The sequence below is a fragment of the Drosophila ficusphila genome, unplaced genomic scaffold, assembly GCF_018152265.1.
Source record: "Drosophila ficusphila isolate 14025-0441.05 unplaced genomic scaffold, ASM1815226v1 contig_855, whole genome shotgun sequence".
NCBI lineage: Eukaryota > Metazoa > Arthropoda > Insecta > Diptera > Drosophilidae > Drosophila > Drosophila ficusphila.
The window spans coordinates 1422434-1443851 of NW_025064807.1; the positions used below are offsets into that span (position 1 = coordinate 1422434).

Here is a 21418-nt window from a genome sequence, read left to right on the forward strand (position 1 = left end):
GTGTGTGTGTGTAATTGAAAGGAATACTGCCAGTGGAATATCCTGAGGGGGGCAGGAGTTGAGCGTAACATAATAACAAATAAATGTAAATGATAATGGTAAATAAAAAACGAATTACTAAACAACACACAATCATCTGCAAATACACAGATATCTAGGCGTGTGTATATGCGCACACCCATCAGGATATATATATAACGATCCACATATAGTACTATATATATATATATGACTGGGCAAACACGCGTATGAAAAAGGGTTGGGGTTTTTGTATCTAGAACTGCGGAAACGGCAGCAACAACTGCTGTTGGCCATGGGCACAATCAAATTTGTACTAACTATTTGAACACCCCGAAAACTTTTCGCCCGAAGGGTATATTGAATTGGTAGAATATTCTGTCGCAGCCTAAAATAAATAAAATAATATTTTTGAAGAGACATTCTTTTATGCCTTGCTTCTATCCCCAAGCGTTAAAATGTAAAATAAAAAATCATTTTCTTTTGTCTAGAAAAATATTGTATAAAATGTTGTAATAAATTCAATTATTCTTTGCAAATCTAACACAAAAATCACTGAGTATTCGAAGCTCTTGTAGCTAAACTCTCACTTTGTCACTTGTTATTTTTGGTAAAATGATACCATGCCTTGGCAAGTGAACTAAGTTCCTTGGCAAATATATTTTACCCCATCCACCAAGCGTCTTCACAACCCCCTATATTTTCCGACTTGTACACTCCAGCCATCCATCCATATCAATCCTAACTTGGATTCGAGGAAGGAAGGGCCGCGCGTTATAATGATGATTGTTATTTTTACGATTTGCATTTGAGCTGTCAGTGGGAGAATCATTGAATGTACACAAAGTCCGAGGTACAAGTAGCTCCTTTCAGTATAAAAGTATCTGTGTGTGTGCGTGGGTATCTTTTTTGTTGTTTCTCTCATTATTTTTACAGTTATGTTTATGTCGTTTATGACTTCATATTGTAGGGCGTTCGTCCTTATAAAGGGAAAGTGATGGGGAAGCCATAAACAAAATTCACGCATGAACATTAAATCAGGAAATTGACTAAAATTGGTTTAGGATAGAACCATTTCGGAAATTGATTGAGTGCCAAAAACAAGTTAAAAAACTATGTTGAAACGTATTCAGTTTGATTTAATTTGAATTTTTCAGGACTCTGTTTGATTAGTTTGCCTGGAAAATGTTGATTAAATATGACGCAAATGTCAAATCGAATTAAAAGCGATGTCAACAATGCAATTTTAGCACAGCCTAATAGAGAGGACCCTTCCCTCCCCGAATTTCCACATCTTTTTTGCTTTTTTTGGGGGAGGAGCAAAAGGAGAGGACCCAACTCAATGCAAGCAAATTAGTTAAAAACCAATTAAAATCGCTCATCCGCCACGTTGACCAGGCCGACGCCACACGATGATTGCGGGGGCGATTCCCAACCGTATGTATATGTATATATATTTTAGATAGCCGTACATAGGGTAAATGTATGTATTTGCCCCTGTGTGCAGTCTACACACGATTCGGGAGGAAATATTCTAAAAATCCAAATTAGAATGTCAATAAAATGCCATTTTTAATGAAATAATTAATTAGATTTTGCACATCAACAATCTAACACGCATTTGCGGCCCAAACACCCAATCGTATGTATTTATCTATATGTGTATCTATGTTTTCTATGCGAATAAAACCGATTTTAGAGGTGAGCCGTGAGTGGATATTTAAAATTTAATTAGTTGGATTTCTCTTCTAATAAATATTCTCAAAGATAGTTCTTATAGAAAAAAGGAATAATATAAATTCTTTGACAATGTTATAATCTGTTTCTTTTTTTTTTATTATCTAAATTATTTTGCAGTAGAAAAAATGTCTCAAAATAAGACCATTTCTGTTTTGTTTATACCTCAATTTTTGTGTTTTTGTGCTGATTTATTCGTATTGTACTGCACATTTTTAGCCGAAAAATCTCTCACGCTCACATATCAAAAACAGATGTATAAATTAGCATACACAGCAGCACAAACGTTATAGTTGAATTTAGTTGTTGGCCACCATTTTGTTTAGAATTCGCCTCACTTGTCACAGTGGCTTTTTTTTTTAATTTGCATGCGTTTCTATCTCCATTTTCCTTATTATTCATCATGGGCATTTCCATTCTGTTGTGTTTTTCTGCTGGCAGCAGCGCGATTTGTTCGATTTTCAATTATTTAAATGGTTTTATTTTCGCTAGCCTCACATACACTCATTTGCATTTCTGGAACCAATCCCTGCCCCATTCCCCCCAAAAAAATCATCGCCCTCGAGTTGGACACGCATCAAAGTGGCACTCAATGGCAGGAAAAAAACTAAAAAACGATAAGAGAACTAAGATGGAACACTGGCAGTGACTTTTCCTAATTGCCTCCGAGAATTTAAATTGAGACATGAAATTGAATAATTCAAAATAATTAGCAGGCCAGAAGACAGCTCAGTCAGTCAGTCGCAGTCTCATTCGCAGACTCATTCCCATTCCAATTCTACTTTTCAGTTCTCATTCCCATTCTCAGTCGCAGTCTGGTCGCGTAATTGCATTAATGATTTTGACAAATGACCGTCGCCAAAGTCGCCTTTGACTTTGACGTCGACTTGATGCAGATGAGAGGCAAAACTATATCAGGAAAAAGACTGGGCGACGGGTCCCATCATCTGAATTCATTACATTAAACGCGAAAATCAATCAAGGTGAGAGAGGTGGAATCAAGACGACTTTTAAATATTTATAAACCACTTTAAAACCCTCTTAACTCAAGTTATAAGTTACTTTTTATATAATGCACTAAAATCTTAACCATTTTTTCTTCCATTTTAATAAGAAACTATTTGACACCTCTTCGATTTAGTCTCAAAAAACTGGTTATAGTTGGTTTGTTTGGTTTATATTTATTTCTCAGTGCACGGCTTAGATAAATCCGCGATCCATTTCATGGATAGACTTTGAGGGGCATTCGAAGCCAGCTGCTAATTAAACTAATTGAGTAATTTCAGAAAATTCAGAAATTAAATGAGCAAATAAAAATGCCCAAAGACAGAGACATAAAAAAGGCAAAACCAAAGCCAAATTTTGAAGCGCAATAATCGCGAACGCAATCGAAACTTAAACCAGAAATGGCCTCTAAAATGGATTGTAGTTTTGTGAATTGCGGATTGGTAGATCTCTCATCCGTTGGATGCGTGAGACCATTACTCAAGGATCGCTCGGCTGAGATAAGATACGAATGCAATGCGTTTTTATTGGCACCCACTATTCCGAGACTTTACTTTATATCTGGTATGAGCAACCTGTCCTAATTAATTTCCAGCTTTACCGAAATGGCTCTCTTAATGGGGCGAGTCCAGCAACCGATAGAAATCTCAATGGGCCGCAATTAGCTTGGGGCTGTTATTGTTGCTTAGTTTGGTAGTTTCGCATGGCCAAGAAATGTGTGGCCAAATTTATGCAAATGCCAATTCGGAGGTGCCGTCACTCCGCCGAGTTTTCAACTTTCTTTTGACCAACAGCGCGGCTAAGACACATAAAGATAAATAGATACATGGCCAGATATACGGATTGTATATACAAAATGTCAATGAACTGTCCTCAACGTTAAAAATGGTTAATATTTAAAAAGAAGAACCTAAAAACCGAAGAAGCGTAGACGTAGAAATTGAAGATGCAGAGACAGAAATTGATCTGTTCGGCCAGAGATTGAAAGAAATGGTTGGTCGGTCGTTCGGTTGGGGAAGAAACAAACTAAATGGTATTTGAAATTTACATAAACTAGCCATAAATTAAATTAGCCAAAGTCGAAGCTGAAGCCGAAGACGAAGCCAGTGTTAAGATACGAGATGCAGGCCAACAAGCGACCCAGCATCATCATTATTCGAATACAATTAACACAAAGAGAAAGCAACTACGACAGAAAGCAACAATGGCTAGCCAAGAATGTATATAGATACTACTGGCATTAATTTTCCCTCTGGTATGCCCGCCAACTTTCGGTATTGAAAAGCCATAAAAACCCAAAAGAAACACAAAATAAGGCGGGAGGGGGAAAAAAACAAGTTGAATCCAAAGTAGAAGTAGGAGAGATCACAGCCAGTGGATCGCACAGATACAAATGTATCTCGGCCTCTCCGTATCTACATCTTATAACATTTAATTCATTGTTCACTATTTGTGTATTATGTATTCCATTTTGTAGTTTTCGTTTTCTGACGTTTGTTGTTGTTGTTTTTTCAGTGATTTTTTTCCCTTTTGGCCGATTCGATCGGTCGTTGTAAAGTGCTTCGGCTGCTGGCCATAATGGAAAACGCGTATTGGCCAAGTTGTGCGTGGCGCGGTTGTTGTCATTAAATTTGCGTTTATTTCATTGGTTAACCTGTCTCCTTTTCCTCTCCTCCGTTTTCTATTTTGCTATCTGCCTCTCTTTCTCTCTCTCTCTCCCTCCGCAAATGTCTTAGTTTTTGTTTGGGTGTGTGCGTTTTATTGTTTCGTTTCTTGCTCGCTTTCAATGTTTTGTTTAATGATCGTGTTTACATACTTAGACCATCTTATTCGCCCACGGTATTCCATCCAAATTGTCTTTCAAGCCAATTCAGATGTGGGCAATTCAATTATATTGCCCAAGTTGACGGGTTACGAGATTTCTAAATCAACAGAGCTAACTTGGTACCTATTAATTCAATAAAATATTTAAATGATAAGATCTTTACTTCCTTCTGTTACAAATTTGATTTCTATATATATATTTGAGGTATTAAAAAAAATCATAAATGTGCAAAAGGTAACCTGTCATCAGAAAAATTAGTTCAGCAGCTACTCAATATTTTAACACCTTCAATCTAGTACTTGTCTAAACTACCCTAAGATATTTTAATATTGAAAATACTACTATTCTTTGTCAATTTCCATTATAAAACAACTTCTACAAATATTTTATTTTTTGTTTAAAAATTTGAACCCTAAAAGCAAAGCAATAAGATTATCAGAACTTCAGTCAATATAACTATCATAAAAATATTACAAAATCACGAAACAATAAATTAATTGTTAATATCGGTCCTTGAAGTATAAGTTCTTAATTACACTTTTAAATTTTCCAGGCGAAACATGGCTCTAAAGTTGTACCTATCGGAACCCAGTTTGCTATCTCTTTGTCTCGGAAAGTGTCAATCGGATTTCTAGGTACAGCCGGGATTATCCGGGCAAGCGGCTTTGATTGGTTTCGGGGGTCAACCGGTGGATGGATCGATATGTGACTGGCGTTGACGGCGGCGGTCAGGTTAATTATAACATTAGCCAACTGACAACTGGTCAGCTTCTATCGCATCGAAGTAATCGAGAGACACAGTCGAGCACACACACGGCTGATTTGTGAAGCGGAAGGTGTTTGCCATCGGAGCATCGGCATTGGCATCCAAATATACTTTTCCCACACTTCCCAAATAGCAACGAGGTGTTCACACCGGGCCCAACCCCGCCGAATCCCCTTTTGCGATGAGTCGCCGAGCTGAGCTCCCCCGGATGGCTTTTTGGATCGGTTCGGGTTGTCGGGTACTCGTAAATTTCCATATGACATTATTAGGTGGTTCGCTGCTCCTCAACGTCGCTCTGCCAGCTATTATGTCATAATTTTAGGAAAAAGTGAAGCGCTCAACCAAAATAAATTAAAAATTGCTTTCATGCTTGAATCGTTCGGTGGGGAGAAGGGGAAATATATTGAGTGAGTACTCGGCAACTTGGCTGCCTGCGAAACCGGCGAACTTCATTACCGGTCGTTCGGTATCCAAATATAAAGCACGTTGTGACATTGCCACGGATCGATCCCTTGTACCTCACAAAATAAATACATAAAAAAACATCCATCCATACACACACACTCGCTTCCAAGTGTTTATGGTCGATTGGAGGTTTATAATGGATAATATGCTGCTGGCCCCCTTTTTGTGGATTCAAATTTAGAACGGCGGGTGAATGAAGTGCGCAATATTCAATTAAAGTCATTATTATTAGTAATTTCCCTTTGCCAGCAATTGCCATTGATTGTTCGTTAGATCGATCCAGAGATCGAATGTTCGATCGATCGATCGGTGGATCGATCGGTAATCCCATCTCCACCCGCACTAATTGATATTCGAGTGCGATAGACTCTCTATCTCAGGGGGCCAGCTGCATTTTGTTTGAGAACCGCGGACGGACACCGTACCGGAAAAATTCATCAATTTCCAATTTGTATGTATTAAGGCGAGCACCCCCAACCCCCTAAAATCCCCAATCCCCACCCACACACCCCCTTTTTCTGGACTAAGCATAATGAGGCATTATGCAAAAATGACCGAGTATATTTTTTCGCTAATGAAGAGCTGTATTTTTTCTGTTCGCTTGCCTACATACGGACGTCTTTATTAAAAGTAATTAAGTCGTTGTAATTGTCATTTGACGAACTGTCTATTAAGTGGAAAAGGTGGTCGGGGGATAAAGGCGACTATATTGACATCTGCCATAAAGCTACTGCAATTTAATCCCAGAACAGAAGAAATATCAAATCAATCATATAAGGAATTTCATTTAGAAACTATTAAGGGTTTTATTTAGTTATGAAATACAAAACCTAAGTTTTAATCTCATATAGGAATTAGGGAAATAAAAGGAATAATTTATTCTTTGTTGTAGTTATGGAAACTAACGTAATGTTCGGATTATTTTCAGATTTTAATAAAATGTACCACTCATTTAAATTGCATTACGAATGAATAAAACTTGTAGTGTCAACACATGCGTTCAAATACAAGTATCTAGAAAAGCTTACAAGAATAAGTATTTGAAATTGAATTAGAATCTCAAACTCCAACAACTTGGAGTTCAAACTACCCCATGGGGTGAATTCCCCCCTCGAAATACGAATCCCTCGTCCGTCCTCAATTTTTGCCCCATTCCACTGGCTGGCGTCATTGAAGTAAGTAATAATTGTGTCTAAATTTGTACGCAGACCATTTGAATCTCAATAAAATTTATAGTTAGCACGAAAATATCTCCCTCAGTCGCTCGGCGAGTCGATTTCGCTCTGCAGGCGAGCTTTAAAAGCATTTTCGGGTAGCCAACGCGACCGTACAGAAATTGAACTCAAGTGCAGACAATTGAAGCTCCTCACAGAAATTTTTGGACTGCGGGTTTTTTGCTTTGAGGTTTCTAGGGGAAGAGGGGAAGGGGGAATGGGGAGCGGGGGGGTTTGGGGAATGGCACCCCTTTTGATGCTTTGAATGTGTGTGTGTTCGTATATGTTTTGATTTTGATTTCAATTCTCTATCGTCCATCGTTTATTTTTCTTTTTGCAAGCGGTTATTAACCAATGCAAAAGTCAGCCGACGGTCGAGTACTCGCGCCATTTGGTTAATTGATTCCATCCAAGCAACCACCCACCACCCCCAAGGCGTCTACCCCTTCTCCATGGATTTTAGTTCTTTTTTGGCGTTGGCTTTGACCAATTCGAATTTGTGCTTTTTATTGTTGCCATAGAGCGACTGACACAAGCAAATCTGTATCGCCAACTGGACACGCAAAAGCGGAGAGAAATGCACAGAAAGAAAAAATGTATTTGTGATAAAACATATATATTTAAGACCTTTAACAAATATCCAAAATATTAAAAACAAATATAAATTGCCAAAAATGTTACGGATTTTTTTTGTGATTAATTGTTGTCACGTTGGAATTTCAAGATTTTTGAACTAACCATTTCTTGTGCTCATATCTTATAAAAATATTTTTCAGAAAAAATGTAACTTTTCTATTTTCTTTTTTAATAAAAAATTCGTTGCACCGTACATTTTTTTATCTTTTAAAAAATGTATCATTACTTTTCAGAAGTATTATCGCCACAACGCTTATCTTTTTTAAGAGTATTGAGAATGTTCTATTTAAATTTAAAAAAATGTATTTTTTTCAGTGCACTTGCAAGGGGGAGGTGCGTTAGTTGATAGGAACTAGAGGCATAAAGAGGCGAGGGTTTTTGTCTTAGAGGAGACTGGGACCGCTACAATTACGCCGAATTAAAAGTAATATTGCGTCGCTCTTTGATTCTATTAAGACTGTTAACCGGGGGGCACGAAAGGAGGGGGAAGGGGATGTGGGGGGATAGAGAGCCCCATCGAGGGAAGCCAGCAGCCAACTCGTTCACATTTAACAACATTAAGAAGCTTTTCAATTGCGCGGCATTCAATTAGCGAATTGATTTGGCCAGTCCACTTAATGGAAATTTGAGTGCTACTCACATGTTGCTGCTGGTTAATGCCGCTTTCCCCGTTGCAGTAGCAATATCTCTGGATGTTGCTCCAAAAGATTCCGATTCCGATTCGAATGATGTGACTTAGCTTTCGTTTATGGATATTCCTGGTGTGTTAATGGCTAAAATTGCAGCTTGCCTTTATGTTGCTGCTATATCTTGTTGATGTTGCTGCTGCAGTTGGTGTTCCTTTTGAATTTATGCGACTGCAACAGTTGCTTCTTCTCCCTTCAGCTGCACAACCTTGACTCTGCTGCAACAAAAGATCGAAAAAAAACAGTTGACCATTAGAAGATAGTTTAAATTCACCCCCGATTCGTTGGGCCTGCGATAAAAGTGTCAATTGCAATCAGAATTTATTGCCACCTTTCGATGCGTGGCTCAATTCGTTGCATTAGGATCAAAGACCATCGAGATCGACCGACCCCGAAAATCGAATTCCATTCCCCAGACTCAAAACTCGATTTGGTTTACCTGTTTACCTGTTTCACTCAACGGTCTAATTGCACCCACTTAGCACTAACACACACACACACATACACACACACGGGTAATACAACAATTGCTGTTGATTTTGGCCCTTTCGATCCCACATATATAAATTTCCAGCTTGACAAGCCGATCTGCTCTTTGTCTTCTTACCGAAATCGAAAAATATCTTTGCTTCAGGTGATCCTTTCTTGACCAACTTCCAGGTACGCAAGGTGCACAGAAAACTTTGGGGTTACTGATTAAGGAATACTAGCCCACCTTCCACCACTTTTGACCCCAAGAAAAACACCCGAAAAAAAGAGAATAACAATAAGCAAACTAATTACTGATACGCGTGGAAATTTTCAGCAATAACAACATTCAGAAAAAAAGGGTTCGGTGGTGGAAAATTATGCGCTGCAATTTTTATTGCCTCATTGTTCGTGGCATGTTGCCGTTGCCGATGTTGCTGTTGCCGATGTTGCTGATGTTGCTGTGGGTGCTTTGCATTGTTCCGGCTTTGTTTCTCTGGACATTTTTGGGTTAATGTTAATTACCCGAACTGCTTTCGCACTGCCGAAAGAAACCCAAAGCAATTAAAATTTTTATGACGCACTGAGTTATTACTTCAAATCCACAAACTTGAGTAATGGCCACGCCCCCGCTTGCTGCTGACCTCACCCCCCCTCGGGAAAAGGACGTGAGAAACTCTCCCAGTAAAACGCAAAAGAAAAGGAAAACGAACGCCCACAAAAGCGGGAAACAAGAAACGAGAAAATGTAAAGCGAAGAAGCGAAAAACGAAAAAAAAGGCTAACAGAGTTTGGGTTCAAGAACAAGGAGAGATATTAAAAAGATTTATTGCTTTATGATTTCCAGAGGGGTCACGAATCTGGCAGCGGGAAAAGTGCAACTGTTTCGGCCAAGGTTTTCTACCTGGGCGGCAGGAGGTCAAAGGTTAATCGCTCCCGTATAGGCTACGATCAGTTTGGGATTGGTAATACAAAAAAAAAACCTCAACCACTTGCACTTTCACTGCCTGAAACAGCGAAGTGAAATGCTGTAATTAAACTCTAACTATCAAAATGCAATAAATTATACAAAAATCCCCGACTTCTCATTCCTCGTGGCATCTTAACTCATCTGCGACTTATGTCTCTCGACATTTCTTTCGTTGATAATTTACATAAAACGCTTTTCGGTTAGATTTCAAGCCATTCAAGCGACTGCAAGTGAAAAGATTTCCAAAATCAGATATGTGAAAGTTTATTAATTAGCCAGCAAATGCCAGATCTGTGAGAGACCAAAACGAAGACGCAGTTTCAAGTTGATTTAGTTGTACAAAATAAAACCCAGACTTAAGGTGTTTAAGATTAAAGCTAAATTTAAATAGGAGTTGTGTTTTGTAACTTAAATTGAGGTAAATATTTAAAATGATACTAACTTCTTGTGTAGTTATTTAGTTATTTCTAAGGTAGTGATAGATAAAGTTAATTTTAGGTTTTATCGCCAAGAGATAATTACCGATATGATTCACCACATAATTATGCAAAAATGGCATGCGATTCCCGCTTTTCCCGATCATTAATTGGGGGCTGACGTCATTTGGTCTTAATACCACCGAGTAGCAGCAATGCTTGTAATTACTTCTTCCACTACAACTAACAAGCCACAAAGTTGTTTGCCCTGCTAGTGGGCGGGAATATTTGTGGGTGGTTGGGGGTAACAAAGGATTGCATGATTAGGACGCATATCAATTACTGGCTACAAGACTTCTCTCTCTCTATCCGAGTTACAAGCCAAATGCGATTAACATAAAAGGTCAGCAAGCGCTGCGGGGAAGCCTGACCCCCCGACCTCCCAAACAACCAAACACCCAAAACACAACAACAATAGAAAGTGGTTAAAAAAGTAGTAATAGGCGTAATAAGAATAATTGGTGATAGGGGGCTTGCAAAGAGTGGGGTTATCCTGGTGCGTGTTCTGGGGTTAGTCCTCTATACTTGTTGTTGTTGTTGAAACGCGTTGACTTGTGACCATTTCATAAATACCGTTATAAACAAATTACGACAATAATAACACAGCAACATCAACAACAACAACAACAACAGGAGGCTTTCGGAACGGTCAGCACAACAACGTAGCTGGAAATATGAAATTTATTTTTTATTGCTCACATTTACACATGTCGAAGCAACGCCCTTCGGAAGAGTCCTTCCCCCCCTTTGACCCTCCCTCCTCCACCAGAAACTGAACCCAAAACAGAAAAAAAATATGAATTTCTAATGAAATTAACCTCCTGCTATGCTTCTTTTCTCGGCTGCGGGGTTAGAGTGTTTATTTGCTGACGGGCCCACAACTATCCAACCATCCCGAAACAGTCTGACCGAAGGACAGCTGGAAACCTGGGGAACCTCTGCTCCTTTTCCGAATAATTCAGAGAAACAACAGGGTTACCTCGATAGAAGCTATCAAAAATATATGTGGGATCTTAGAAATACAGTAGAAATATATCAATATCAATCTTACAACTCCAAAGGAAATAACGTTTAAATATCAAAAATAATTTTAAAATTTGGTACCCAAATAAATATTATTTTTATCTGTATGTACATATGTATATGTATACGATAATATTTTTTAACAAATCTGAGATATATTGTTTGCAATTAATTTTGTATTTATGAATAATAGTTATTTTTCGCTGTGTATCCCTTCACTGCGACTGCCATTGACCCCTTCACTGTAAGCCGCCTTTCCTTCCGTTCGCACATTGTAATTTTTGGTAATAAAAACGCTTTTTACTCCATAATGTTTCGTTAAGGCGACTGCATTATAGAGGGTATATTAACCTACCTTCGCTAATTGCAGGACTATGAAAATTACTAAAAAGTAATGGAAAGAGGTTAAGGGAAACGGATGCAGCGAGTAAGTCAGAACAAAGTTAAATTGGCGTCAAGTATCGAAATACTTGGAAATGTATATTTATGCGCATTGTGAATCACCTTCGCCAAGAAACCGAAAAAAGAAGAATCTTTACCGAAGAAAGAAGGCGACTGTCCAGTTAAGCTTAAGTGGGTATTAATTTTCCCCCAGTGACGCGGTGTCCTTGCCCCCGCACCCCATTACCAATTCCCCCCAATAACCAAAACAAGCGATTGCATTACCACAAAACTTTGAGCTCAAGAAGTGGGCGGGGGAAGGAAGGGGAGTGTGGGGGGAGGTAAGCAGTTAGTCACAAATACAATCGCGTAATTAATTAAGCGCGTCAGCTGGACACTGACCGCCGTTAGGGGGTGGGGAAGTAGGGGGAGGAACGCCAATAATGAAAGGATAAATACAGTGGGACAAGCAAAAATTTAGCTAAGGAAATGTATTGTTTAAAATATGATTTAGATATATTAATCCTAAAGGTGTTATAAATACAATTCAAATTTATAGTTATTTAATTAAAAAATATTAAGATCATTACCCAACATGAAAATATTTATAAATCTTGTTAAATTTTCTATTTAATTGATTTTCTTTTAGAAAATAAACTTTGTATATTGTAAACCCCTTTAAAAAAGATTACCTTTGAGGTGTTAATAAAATAAAATATTATTATAGGATTTTTATTAGTTAAATGTGTTAACAAGTAGGAAACAAGTTTAAAATGCAAAAATAAGGAATGTTGTACTACGAGTATATCAAGATTTCATCATGTTTTAGGTAATTTAAGGGTGTAAATTATAGGGGGTAACTGACTGTGACAAACTTAGACTTGGCCCACTGTTTCTGCGGATTGAGAACCCATGCTGGGCAGCGGTGCTTAACCCGAGACACACGCATTGTTGACCGGATGGATTGGGCATGGAATCGCAGTGGGACGGTGGAAGGTGGTCGTCGGCAAACACACCTCAAATCGCGTTTTGTCCTTTATCAGGTAATTCACTTTTTAACTTGCTCTTCGCCTTTTATTCTGTAATTCCACTTGGGGCCTCGTTTCTTGGCTGCGTTCGTTCATTTTCTCCAGCTTTTTTTTGTAATTGTTTGCCATTAATTACAGCAACAACAACACCAACAACACCAACAACAACAACAATCAAGGCAATAACGCTGGGGCAACAAAGTCGCGCAAATATTTCCGCTTTTAACCTCTTCCCCTGGAAACGAATCACTTGGCTGGTTGTTAATTTTATTTATAAGTCCGCATGACACACCTTCCTTTCGATTCGATTTACGATCCGTGCATTAACGGTTAATGGCAGGCTCAGTCAGGCTCTCTTTCTGTCTCTTTCTCGCCCTCGGTCGTTTGTCTGTCCCTTTCGCAGGCTTAAAACAATTGACATTTTGGCCATTTAATTGCAATCGTTGATGGCATTTGAACTTGCCCAAATATGATTTCCGTTTCCGGTTATTGCCGCCGTTTTCCCCCTTTTCGCCTAGATAACATCCAACAAGTTTGATGCAACACGAAGCTCCAAAAGATTCGTTTCAAACTCGAACCGAAGTTTCCGAACGCCAATAGAAAGGGACGGAACGAGGAGAAAGAGAGCGCACGCACTCATATTCATATTCATTCATGTGGTTCCGCTCGCCAACCGGCAAAATGGCAAGAAAAACAATAACAAACCCCAGCTGAGAAAATCGGGTGGCTTTTAAGAAAAACCTAAGAGAACCGAAAGAGATGGAGCCACCAAGAGCGGAATGCCCAGACTGCAGTCTCAAGTTGCAACAACATCAACATTGACAGCAACACCAACACAAACACAAATGCAAACACCAACACCAAAGAATAGCCATAGAAGGCCAGTCCGAGTGGCGACTTCTTTGTGGAGCGGGCCCAAAAGACTGGAGACGTCTTTTATTTATTGCAGCTTCGATTCTGCCACCGAGATTCGTGGTGCGGGGGTGCACTGGTTATGCCATCATCTTGTGCGACTTTCTGCAAGAGGCTATGTGGCAATCTAAGGCTGTACAGTGGTCACTTGCAAAATTAACTACAACCTTTCCTTATTTCGACATTCTTCCTTAGATAACAACTTTAGTTTTTTATGTAAATACAAATTAATAATCATAAGGTCTTGATATTTTAATTTTTTTAAATTTAAATTTATTCTTATCAGCAGATATAAGGAAATATATAAACTAGGAATTATAATAAGCAATAACTGATTATCCAATTTATACTGCATAGAATTCTGCTCCAGAAATTAAAAATGTTTGACAAAACCCCAAAGATTATAAAATCCAGCGTTTTTAAATTATTGTTATTTTAATTCTATACTGCGGTTAATTATAAAGCAAAAACTATTTCAAAGTGGCCACTGTAATCTTGGGTGTGTGCAATCTTAAGCAGTATTTTCGTTGTTTGCTTTTAACCAAGTTGGCGCTTGGCTCGCGGCCAAATCGGGAAATCGAATCAATAATTCTGCTGTGGCGAGAACGGCGGAGAATCGGCCAAAGTCTGCCAAAGAACTGCATTCATCGAATGAATGTTGCACTGGGGGCTACTATTACAGCCACCACTTTCCCCATTTCCCCCCATTTAAGCAGTGCTGCCACCAAAAACAGACGACATCGTCATCATCTCGTCATCGTCATCATCGCGCCATGGGGTTTCCCCGATTTGTCCTGTCTACGAAAACGCTTTCACACAAGAACAACAATCGCGAACGGTGAAATCAAAAGAAAATCCGCAAGCATAAAAATCAAATAAAGCTGGGTGGCCAAAGCGACCATGAAAAAGGGAGAAGTGTTGCTGTTTTGGTGGGAAAGGAGGAAAACGATGGGGAAATGCGGAAAATGCGCGAAAAGCTGAGGCGCTGGGGGAAAACGCACACGCTGAAATGGGCGAGTCAGCGATGACACGTGCTTTTTGCAGCTGTTTTTCGTGGAAAACTCGCAACTGTGCGAAAAAAAGGACAAAAACAAAAATCGCAAAATGAACGCAGACACACATACAACCTGCAGAAAAAAATAAGCGAAGGAAGAGGAAGAAGGGACCAGACTCGCGAATTTTCCCAGCCGACGACAGCCGAAGGCGATTTTCGAGGCCTTCAGCTGCAGCAGCGGAAAATGGATAAAAGGATAAAAGGGGGCGGTGGTAGGGTCAAGGGGGCGGGGGGGGCAAAGGGGAAGTGGACAGGACAAGTGAGCAGTGCAAAAATGGGAGCAAAGAGAGCAGCAAAGAGTGCCAAATATCAAATGGCAAGAGTCGCATCCTTTGAATGTATTAGTTTTAGTGCAAGTGTGTGTAAAGGACAAGCAGCCTGCAGGTGGCTACCGATATGTGGTTTTTATATCCACAGTAAACACTGGGTTAGCCAAGAAATAATAAAATAATTTAATAATTTATAATTTTAAATATTTAAAAAAAAAAAAGCCCAATGAAACAGAAGAAAAATAAAAGAAGAAAATTTGAAAATACAATTAAATAATAAGGCAGATAGTGTATATTTTCGAAACATGATTTTAAATTTCTTAATAAATAGAATTATCTAGCTATCGACCTTGGCTTTAAATTTCCATATAACTTTTCTTATTTTCTCTCGTTTTAATTTATTGCTTGCTCGAGTGCTTGCAATACAGGTGACAATTTATTGTCACGTTTTAGAGAAGACTTACAAGTCACGACAGTTGCATTTAAAAATGTGTTTTGAAACCTACAAAGGTACTTCAATTTGCGAGGGAACCCTGTACCTTCAATTGTATGCAATAGTATCAGTGGTTCGTGTAGCTGCAAGTGTGCTTGTGAGTGTGCGAGGGAGAAGGGATCCAAAAGGGGGGAAGTGAGACAGACAGACAAACAGACATTCAGAGGCCAGACAACGACAACAACCACAAAAACAACAAAAGCAACAACAACGTCGCAGTCTTTTTGGCGCGTGACGTCGATTTCGAATCGGATGGAACGTCGCTCCATGGCAGATGGCAAATTGCATTATTATGCGAGTGTCTGCAATCTGCACAACCAGAACCAAAGCAAAAACAACAACAACAAAAAGAACAACAACACGAAAGCAGAGCAGCAGAAAAACAAAGTGCAACAAAATGGGGAAAAACAACAAACAATATTTTGGACGCTGCATCATCGGAATCGGAAAGTTTTCGTTTGCCATCGGTCGATGGGGGCGATTAGAAAAGTGGGAGTGGCCGCTGGGTGGCAATGGGTCATTCGCAGGGATTACATTCCGTTTTGTTCAAAAATTAATAGAATTTCATAAGCTTTTTCGGTTGCGTCGTTGTCTCTGTCTCGCTCTCTTTTCTTTCGCCCCATCTCGCTTCCACGCTGCAGCCTTCTTTCTCTTTCTCTCTCGCCCCCTCTCTATTTGCCGGCTCGCTCTTTCAAATGTTAATTTGAATTTTTATTAGGTTTTAGGCATGCATTGTTGTTTTTGTTGTTTTTATTGTTGTTGCTGCTGCTGCTGTGCTGCTTTTCCACTGCTGTTGTCATGCATTTTATTTTCACTTAAAACTGCAATTGTTTGGCGGGGGGTTTGGGGGCGTTCATTGTCGTTCTTGTTGCTGCTTTTGGGGGCCGCAGTCGCTGCCGCAGCCGACGTCGACGTCAACGGCGCTGCTGTCATCGTTGAAAGTGCGACTGCGTTAGAAAATTGCATTTGATAATACTAAACACACGGACGGCACACAGCCACAAAAACAGTCGCCAACATATAGAAATCGTTTTTTTAGGTCGTGGGCTGGGCAGCACAGGAAGGCAGAATAACCCAAACTGCACAAATCCACGGCCCTACGGTGCAAGTTTACGTTCGCTTACGTCCTACAGTCGTAAGCTTCGAGCGTCGATTACGTTACAAGTGCTTAAGGCAATGGGAAACTAAGGAATGCTAATATGTATCTTAAAGATTTTTAAGTTGGTCCAGAGAGTTTGGTTCTAAAGAGTTTGCAGTCCGTTTCTATGGCCTTATAAACTTAAATAAACATTTAATTAGTTGTACAATGTACATTAATTATTAAGTTTTCTAAAATCTCTGATTAAACAAATTTTTTGGTCCAAATTGTAAATTTGTAGTAATCGTATAGTAAAATATTTCAAAATTGTTCACAAAGATCAAAAACCTTAGTGGCAAAGACTATAAAAAAATCTCGAAAGAAGATAAGACAGCTAAATAAGATATAAGATAAACAGCTAAATACTTAACCAAAATACTTAAGTATAATTTTTATTTGCAAAAAATGTTTTTGAAATTTTTCTCTGTTTTTTGCTCCAGTTCATTCCTACTTTATAATTGATAATAAAAGGCTTTCAAAACATTATGGTTGCATTGTACTTTCAGAATAATGTACAGGCTGCCATTATTTCTGAGGGACCACTGTAATGCAGCTTCTGACGGTCAGTGTTTACGTTGGCTTACGTTTTGAATTGTAGCCCTTACGAGTTCTCGAAGAAGAAGTGCAAATATTTGGATGAGAATATTTTTACGAATCGATGAAGCTATATTCCGCTTAAATCCTTTGCTCCTGCAATAATATTTTCGAAGGATTTTTGTGTGTGATGATTTACATGGCAGGTAGCATTGAAAAAGTGCCACATCATTCTCATTTTCGCTGCACTTTTCGTGTGCACTTTGTGAGAGCGATTTACCGATTTTGTGATTTTGTGCCAACTCATGTGGCAATCGCGACTTTGGGCCAAGGCGCCGTCGGCGAGTGAGAAAGGCAACAATTGAATCGAATGGCCGGGTCCTTAGAGTCCTTTCGCCCGTTTCTTTTGTTTCTTGGCCCGCTTCTCGGCCTTTATTTTCGAGCGGAACTTCAATTACACATTTGCTCACATGCGAAAAAAGTGAAAAGTCACTGGCCTGTCATGGGCCAGAAATCCAAATCCAAATCTCATTTACCGACGGCATTTTCTTTCGGCCCTATCACCCCCATTCTCCGCCCATCAGTGCATATCTCCTTGCCTTTTTGGCCACTTTGAAATCTCTTCTTTTTTTTTGTTGGCTTGCTCCTTCACATTTGATTGGAATTGTTGTCGTCCCGTTTGCGGGTCCTTGGCTAATGGCGACGGGGCACTTTATACCCTTTTTCGCAGGCAATAAAAACATTTTCTTTCTTGCCACAAAATAATGAATAATATGAAGAAAAATACTTGCTCGCTGCCTCGTTTCGTTTTTTTTTTTGGTTCTGCTCTGTTGTGGAAAACAGAAAACGCATTAAGTGCGCGGTTTCCATTGTTTATAACATTTTTGCCACCCCAGAGAACGAGGCAAAGGGATAATTAAGAATGCTTATTTATCTAGAACGCAGTCACGGCGCCGATTGTCCAGCTCCCCCGTCCTTTGGTCCCCCTCAGATTTTTTGACCGCAGGGGGGCAGAAACCCCATGAAAAGGTCCGTAAAAAAGCCAAAAAACTTTTATTTTTTTATGATAAATTGTAAGGAGTGTGGGGGCAAGGAGTGAAAGGATGCGGAGAAGACGGCGCCAACCAAAGGTCATTCGGAAGCTAAGTAGGAAAAGGAGAACGAGGCTGCCGTAATGATTTGAGGCATAATGAAATTAAGCAGAATTTTAGAGGAAAGATGACTGCCAAAATATACTTTTCTTAACACTTTTTTTCACGCAACTTAAGCAAAAGGAAGAAGGAAATTCCTGTGAGATGTTAGGAAAAGAATTTGCTTGTTTCAAAATATAATTACAATTGTAAATTGTGAAATAATAAAATACAAAAATGTAAAAAAGAAATTTAAGAAATGTGTAATGGGTCACTATGGATCATTGTTAGGTGTTCTAATATATTTGCGGAATATAAATACATACTCTATGTATATTGTTTGAAGTAAAACTTTATAATAATTAGACTCTACCTCTAATGATATTTTTGGGGCCTTAAACTTGGGTAAAAGGTCACCTGTTCTTGGACACATTACCACTTCTACGTTCAGCCAACAAATGGGCATTCGGCTTCTGCCAAAGATTTTCTCCGCTAATTAGCCGGGCCGAAAGTTGGCGAGTTGAAAATTACCCAACGTAAAAAATCTAAGAAGCGGAGCTCGCTTAGAAATCGATGCCGGTGGGCAGCAGCAGCAGCGCACACGCAAATCACTTGTTTTTATGTAATTAACTGCTGGGCTCCAACGCTCCCCGGATTTTGTTACCCCGAAGGTTAACGGAGATTTTGGCTGGGGCCTTAGTTCGGGTAATTAACCAAAAACCGATCGCTTCTTACTGAGTTTTTGGCATAATTTCCAGCTTGGCGTTTTGCGTTTGCTTTTTTTTTCTCGGCTTGTAAATCTTTTCTTGGTCTTTCGGCCGTTCAATGACCGATAAAATTGCCTCAACCATCGCGACCAACTCGACCGACTCCGCCGTTGCCTTTTAGCGAGCTATTGATTATTAATATTTTGTATTTTACCCTCTCGCCGTATCTGTTTTGCGTTGTGTGTCTTTTTCTGGTTAGTTGTTCACAAACATTTTTTACCATTTGCTGTAATTACGGCGACGCGTTAATTGTTCGCCTCCTCTGCACTCGGGTTCCCCTTTTGTTTTCCAGCATCCCCGGGTTTCCACATCTATTTGTGTTTGTTTTCAACGCCGGTAACAAAAATACAAAAAAACCAAAAACAAAAAAAAACAACACTCGCTGAGGCGAGGAATCTACACTTACGCGGACCCCCAACTCCGAAACCGAATCCAAAATCTAGTCGAGAGACCCGAGTTCATTAGCTGCTATTACCATTATTGGCCATACTGCCACTGCCTCGAATAAGTTGGCAATTACTGCACAAAATTCCCCAGTAAATGTATTCCCAAAAACTCCAAAGATTCATTTATCAATTTGGAAGAGGACACCCATTCGGGGCAGACCAATCATGAAAGCGTGTAAAGCCAAAAACATATATTTTTCAAAGATTCACACATAGTGGTTTGCTAGTTTTTAAAGACATTGCCATGATGCCTAAATGTTAACGCCTTTTGTGAGTCAGTTTTTGTAAGCCATTAACTTCGGTTTACGATCGCTGGTGGAGATCGCAAATAAAGATCATGGTCGTAAAAAATTTGTTAACCTAATTCAATTTATGTTAAACAAAATCAAAATCAAAACTGAAACGCAATGCCATTTAAAAGTCGAATAGGCCTAAACTGGCGAGAAAGTTCTATTTTACTGTATAAAAAGACAACCGATTTTTATTTGGTTTGGTGTAATAAAATAAATTTAAGTTTGCCCTCAGGTGTTCAAAATGTTTTTCTTTTTGTTAAAGATTTTAACTTAAAAAGGTAATTTGGAAACAATGCAATTCAAATAAAAATGCTTTGTTTAAGGTAGTATTAAAGTAATCTATTTGATAAAAAATTGAAATGCATTGGCATTTTAAGATGTTGCGTGTAAGACTTAAAACGGGACGCCAGAAAAAATAAATTATTTAAACTTGAAACAAAATGAAAAATCTGGTCGCAATTTTAATTCTGAAAGAGTTAATGTCTATAGAAGCAATTAAATTTTGTTTTATAATTTAAAAGGAAAAAGTTTGTGAATAAAAAATAAATTATTTTAAACGTTTGGATTTACTGAACCAAATATCTTATAGACATATGCAGTTATTTCGAACTGAGGGTTGTCACTTGAAAGATTAAATCATCTTTTAGAAAAATATAATGATCTTAGCTAAATTAAAATCTATTTCTAGTAAATATGTATGTCTCATCAACACATCATTAATATATATATTTCCAAGAATTTTAATGGTTAAATGAATATTATTTTAAGATTGCCTTAAAACTTACCGCTGGCACTGTAAAGTGTCCTGTATTTTTTGGAAAACCCCGATGATGCAGAATTTGCTCGCTGATTTTTGTGATGCAACGACACTTGTAAAATTTGAACACTTTTGAAACACTAAGGGTTATTTATTTGAAGGATTTCAGCCCTTTAAAAATTTGTTTTGTGTGTTTTTTTGATGGGACCTTAAGCACTTTTCTTTTTAGCCGATTTTGAATTTAGTTTGATTTTTCAACACTGCACAACTGCAATAACAATAAGAGTAAATGGATGAGAAATGATACCAAAACAGAGGACGTTTTCCTGGGTTTTCCGAGAAGTGGAAAACAAACGAAACGAAATCGAAGAAAAACGCCACAAGAAGAAGAAGCCGTCGCGCTGCACTTGCGATTTCTGTTTTCCTGCTCTTTTTCGCAGCGAGTTTCGTGTTCTGGTTTTATTTCTTTTTTTCTGCTTCTGCTTCTGATTCTGATTGTGATTGTGAATCTGGTTCTGTGTGAATTTCGTTTTATTAATAAAATGCACAACTTCCGTTATTAATTTTGCAACGACAACAATTGCTGCATGCGAGTGTGAGTGTGTGTGCGTGTGCTTGTCGTTCTGATCGCGAGTGTGGTTGTGTGTGTATTTTTGCGACAACCGCTGACAGCAACAACAATAATAAAAAAAAAAACAGCAACAACAAAGTGACAAGCGATGAGCGTGTGTCGCCTAGGAAAAGCGGAAAAAGAAACACCAAACAAAAGTGGGCGATGGGCGGTGGGCGGCAATCGAACGGGACAACCTGTCCGCTTTTTTTCCGCCCCCTCTTCGGGCGCCACCGCCCCCTTTCTTCAGCGATTTCGCTCCTGTGCACGCGACTCGCGCTGTCTCGCTCTTTTGTTGCGGTTTTTTTTTGCGCTGTA

General features: G+C 38.9%; 1 protein-coding gene across 1 annotated transcript in view; it reads right to left on the minus strand.

The window, feature by feature from the left end:
* Positions 1–21032, minus strand: part of LOC108100032 (protein abrupt) — a 53626-nt gene extending 32594 nt beyond the window's left edge. The window contains 2 exon segments of the mRNA XM_017203750.2: positions 8307–8570; positions 20519–21032. The gene's annotated coding sequence lies outside the window, so the exon portion shown is untranslated.
* Positions 21033–21418: the final 386 nt, after the last annotated feature.